Source organism: Mus caroli, chromosome 4 (assembly GCF_900094665.2).
Source record: "Mus caroli chromosome 4, CAROLI_EIJ_v1.1, whole genome shotgun sequence".
Classification (NCBI taxonomy): domain Eukaryota; kingdom Metazoa; phylum Chordata; class Mammalia; order Rodentia; family Muridae; genus Mus; species Mus caroli.
In genome coordinates, this window is record NC_034573.1 from 10,409,249 (window position 1) to 10,415,248 (window position 6,000).

General features: G+C 38.2%; 1 protein-coding gene across 8 annotated transcripts in view; it reads right to left on the reverse strand.

Moving 5' to 3' along the window:
- Positions 1-6,000, reverse strand: part of Slc26a7 (solute carrier family 26 member 7) — a 121,699-nt gene that overhangs the window by 67,706 nt on the left and 47,993 nt on the right. The window lies entirely within an intron of this gene.

A 6,000-nucleotide genomic window follows, 5' to 3' on the forward strand; every position in this document is an offset into this window, starting at 1 on the left:
CAGAGTGGGGAATATGGATAGAGATGGGGAACAGAGATGCCTCTTAAGAAGCAGGACTTTATAGAAATCACTATAGAAACTTTAAACACTTAATGACTGACAACATCATCCTCCATCTCAAAACAAGCTCATGATAAGGCAAAAGTGGGCTCCTAACTATTCTAATAATATCTTTTGCCAGAGGAATAGAAACAGCTTTAAGATCTTTGACTATAGAAACTCAGTAACAGGATCAGTAAAAAAAAAAAAAAAATAAGACTTGAATAGGTTGGCAGTAACACTAAATTAATTTGTGAGTATCCATTCCAGAGAAGGGAAACAAGGCCATGTTTTAATAATAGTATCTAGGTCAAATCTTAAAGTTCCTGTTGGAAAATGAGATTAAGAAGAAACCAGAAGGAAGAATAGCAATGGGATTTCCTGCCATCAAGAGGTTAACAGTGAAACTTAGAAGTTCAAAATGTTATCTAGTTCCACCAGAACATACAGTATGATAGCATCACTATTCCTGGTTGGCTGCCAGCATTCATGCTCACATATTAAAATGGAAGCTTAGCTTTCTGATCCTAGATCCTAAATTTGTGTCTGTAGAACACACCTACTACAATTCTCTGAAATGAACCACTATCCATAAATTATTAGAATGATATCTGCCCATTCAACTGTTGTGGTGGCAAGGTGTGTGTGAAATGATACATAAAAATGATTTGAAGCCTGTAAATAATGCAGGCATGTGAAATGTAACATAAAAATGATTTGAAGCCTGTAAATAATGCAGAATAGATGATACAGAAAGACACCATGAGGTATTTTGTGTATCTGCTCTGTATACGAAACTAGCCATCAGTTTTGAAAAGGCAGACATGGCCCCAGCATATTTTCTCATTCTAGAATCCTTGAAAGACCATGAGTGCAGAAAAGGTTGAACATGAATTGTTGCAGCTTAGCTACCACCTTCTATCTAATATATGATAAGAAAAGAATGATTGTCATTAAAACAGAAAAGAGGCAAACTCCCACGGCCAACACTGGAAGAGAAGGCATCTAGTAATATAATTTGTTTCAGAAGCCTATGTTAGCTTGGAAAGCAGAAACAAGATCCTGCTGGAAACTCCAATACAAGCAAGCTTATGGGTACTAAAGGAACACAGTGATCTTTGTGGCCTCTCTTGACACAGTCTGTTGGTTTTCTTCTAAAAACACAATCAAGAAAAACACTGAACCAAGAATTCCCAAGTACCTCTTTATTAACAAGATCATGAGTTCTCATTTATATGGTATTAACTCTTTTAAGTCATGAAGATGAAATTAGCACATTATTAAAGACAAAGAACAGTAGAGTTGAATCTTCATTTCATCTAAGTGAACCATAGATGTAGTTCACATCTTTAAACTCTGGAAGTTATTCACAAAAATAAAATGGCACACATGTGTGGAAGGTTGGGTGGGAAGTTTCTCTCTGTGTGGCATTGAGCTAATCATTATTTTGAGAGGAAAACTCTCAAAAGGCTTTGTAGAGGCCATCTTCATTTCAACTACTTTTTAAAAAATATATATTTTTAAAGATTTATATGTAAGTACATTGTAGCTGTTTCAGACACACCAGATAAAGGCATCTGATCTCATTACAGATAATTGTGAGTTACCGTGTGGTTGCTGTGCGGTTGCTGGGATTTGAACTCAGGACCTCCAGAGGATCAGTCAGTGCTCTTAACCACTGAGCCAACTCTCCAGCTCTTGCTCAGGCCCTGCTCACTCTGACCCCACTCACTGTAGCTGTTTTCAGATAACCCAAAAGAAGGCATCGGATCTCATTACGGATGGTTGTGAGCCATCATGTGGTTGCTGGGATTTGAACTCAGTTAAGAGCCGTCAGTGCTCTTAACTGCTGATCCATCTCTCCAGCCCTCAACTGCTTTTGATGCATTATTTTAAATTACACGATCTTTTCAGATAGTTTTTATGACTTGCTGTGCTGAGAAATCTGAAGTGATAACTGGCTACACCACGAACTTCCACTAACACTTTTGTCATTTCTACAATTGAAGCTTCTAGGGCAACTCCAGGGTATCAAAATATCTGGTTCAAATATTGAAATCTCCTAAGCCTCAAAAATCAGAGACAAGGGCCTATCCCTATCGTCTTTTAAAACACCAGAAACTCAACTGTTGTAATACACTATGTGCCCACAGATCTGTGCCTTTAAAACAGCCTGCAAGGGGCAAACACTTGGAACAGAGAGTGCTTGAGTGAAAGGCCAACTGGCCCCTACCTCACACAGCCCTGAGGCCTCCAGCAGGGATTGTACACATGTGGAGGCTTGTTTGCATCTGTCTTTCCTTTTCTTTGTTTTCAAGTTATTGGAAACCTAGATTTGCTAACTGTGTTTATTGTCTTACCTTTTCAAGTGTGTTGTGTAGGCCAGGCAGTGATGCTGCATGTTTTTAATGCCAGCACTTGGGAAGCAGAGGCAGGTGGATCTGGATTGATATGAGTTCAAGGCCAGTCTAGTCTACAGAGTGAGTTCCAAGACAGCCAATGCTACACAGAGAAACCTTGTCTAGAAAAAACAAAACAAAACAAAACAAATCGAAAAAGTGTCATGCAAAGGGACGTCACGTTATTTACTTTTACTTACAATATAAATTCAAAATTCATCCATGTCTTTCAATATTTGATATTCTATCCACACCATTCTTCATAACCCAGAACAATGGCAGATGTGAGGAAGAGCAGGAGGGGGAGGAGGAAGAGGAGGAGGAGGAGGAGGAGGGGAGGAGGGGAAAGAGAAGAAGGGAAGGGTGGGGTGGGCAAAGAGAGAAGCAGGGAGGGGGGGAGAATTAAAAAATCTCCCTCTTCCCACCATGCAAACTGCAACAGTTCATTCACGGGGGAGTTGATCCCAGTACAGAGAGACAAATATCTCCAATCCAAATGTAGCAAACCCTATCCTGGAACAGTGTCCTTTAGAAACAGAACCCACAGACAGATCCAAGTTCATTTTCAAACTTACAAAATATAAAATGGGGATTCCCAAGAATATCTTACTGAGGTCCTTATTAAGGATTTTGAAGCGAATGACATACTACACAGTCATAGCTCCTTTTACTGACATGGATGATAATAATAATTGTATTCTGGTTAATATCCTCTCCCAAAGAGTAATTCACTATATAATGAGAACATAAATTTCATGCAATATACTGCAGCTATTCATAGCAATAGCGATGTTCTGGGCTAATGCTTAATAGCTCTGACATACACTATCAAGGTTCACTACCATGGTATTATTTGATCATGTCTGTGTACACATCATATGTTCTATATAAATTCAATTTATTTCAGATTTCAGCCCACTCTTTTCAAGTGACCCTCAGAAATTTTGTTAAAATTTTGAGTAGGAAATTACAGTATGTTTGAGTGAACATGATACAGCATGCATTTCATGTGGTATTTCTGTGCAGGTAGCTAGCCTTTGCTTTACAGCAATCACTTACCCATTCAATGAGTATTTATGAAACATCCATTACTAGATAGGCATAATTTTGTTGCAGATTAAAGAGTTTAAGACACAGCTCATACCTCAAAATATTTAAGGAAAGGTGAAATAATTGAAGGAAAATGTCAGTATTCCTTCCAATAAAATGTTGAAGAAGAGGTAAAATAAAGTTACTAGGAAATAGGAGTGTGATTTAGGACTGTAAAAAGATAAAAATAAAAACAAATTTTTAAAAAACCTAACAGGAGTATTTGGAAGGTAAAGTCTGAAAAGCTTTGAAGGTGGGACCTAAAAGGTGAGTGTGCCTTGTCAGGTCTGATGGACATTGTATTTAGGCTAGGGGAAAGAATATGACAATAAGTGTTCCATGGGGTGGAAGAAAATCCTCTGGGAAAACAAAGGATTTGAAAGAGTGAAAAGACCAAGTGGATATGTATGAAGACCAAGTGGATATTGTAAAATTCAATATCAAGACCTTTGGTCTGTTTTCAGTTTAAAATATAATGATCAAAGACATGGTAGAGCTTGTACTGGAAATACAATTGGTTTTGTATTGTAAGTAAAAGTAAACAGCACGGAAGATTCCCTTTAATGACAGTCTGGAAAGGGTAAGACATAGACACAGTAAGTCCATCTTGGTTTCCAAGCTGAAAATACAAAGTGAGGCAGAAGTAAAATATAGGCTTTGTAGGGTGGTAAAGCTCTTCCATGTGCTACTGCAATAGCCAATCTGTGGCCCCAGGCATCATCAGAAACCAATCATCTCAGAATTCTCAGTGAGGCCATAGTGGCACTTTTACATTGTGGGTAACTGCCTAATTAGACATAAGACCTGATCAATAGGAGGGAATTCATGCCTAGTTCTGTAATCCTACCAACAATCCATAACTAGAGATGCCATAGGCTTGAGAGGAGAACCTGCTACTGCCACTTTCTTAAACCAACCTGATTTGTAACTATTCTAATCATATATCTTCATATCTACAGACATAGGTAGCTCTCACCCATCCACAAAGAAGCCTCTTTTTGTACTTTATGGGAAATATCATGGAGATCCACAACTGGTCAAACTGCAGAGAATAAGAACTGTGCACTGCCAAACTATCTCCAACACAATTCCGACAACTAAGGCTCAGGGAAAATCACTGAAGGAGAGGCCAAAAAATTAAAAGAGACAGGCTTCTCTCTGTTAGAGAATGTCTCTTAGGCACCACAGAGAAAAATTCACCCATGAAATGTGAAGAATATGGTTTTGCCTGAACGAGACCACAGAAATGACAACAGTTTGTACATTACTGTGAACAGGGGAAATTCCACATGGTCCCAGTCCTAGAGGAAGAGCTACAAGTGAGCAACAACCACTAAGAAATGGAGAATGTTTGTTCCAGGCATGAGATCCTGCATTGGATTAGTTGAGAGAGTCTCTTTCCCCAATTGTTATCTCAACCAAAAGTAATATGGTATCTGAGATGATAGTGTTACAGTAAAAAGCACACTGGATTAAGATCCAGGAAATGTCGGTATCATATATGGAGTAGAGCTAAGTGCCATATTATCAATTGGGTTAATCAATTGTGGCAAGAATGCCATAAGATGTTAATAACAGGAGAAACTGAACAGGCTATATGACTACTCCATAGACTTACTATCTTTGTAAATATATATATTTTTTCCCAAGGCAAAAGTTACATTAAAGAAGAAAATCTTCTTCTTTCCCATAGACCTCATTAACAAATCTCCCTTTCTTACTTGATTGTGTGTGAGGGACTGAGGAAGTCCTGAGTCCTGGCACATGACACTAGGGGGAAGGAGGACTCAAGTAGTACCAAATATCCAGAGGTCCAAGGTATGACGTGTACAAAAAAAAATGTCTACTAGGAGAAAGACATTATGTGCTGTCACCCATGGACATCTTAGCTAGACTCCATAGATCACCAAGAACAGACTTAAAAGTAGAAGAAAAGCTAGTAGTTAGAAAGAGCAAGAGGATTTCCAGGAATAGGAGAGAAATAAGAGAGTGTTGATAAAGTCATGGCCCAAGATCCAAGGAATCAACAAAAGAGCTCCCAATGCCCAAAGCTAGAGCAAAATAAGCATAGTATTGGGATATAAAATAGATATCCTTGAGTCCAATATATATGATTGATGAAATACAATAGGCAGATGTCTTCTGCATAATCCCAAACATTTGTGCAGATTATCCCTACAGCTTAACTCCTCATTTAATATAGCATCCCCTTAACAGTAGGCTATGTGACAGTAAATGTGATCATAGTATATTACAGATATTTATTTTAAAAATGTCTTAATAGAACCCACTATTATATATAATGAATAAATGTAAATAAAAGCTATGTTAATAAATGAAAGGAAGAGAAAGGGGGAGGCGGAAAGGAAAGGAAAGGAAAGGAAAGGAAAGGAAAGGAAAGGAAAGGAAAGGAAAGGAAAGGAAAGGAAAGGAAAGGAAAGGAAAGGAGAGGAGAGGGGAGGGGAGGAGAGGG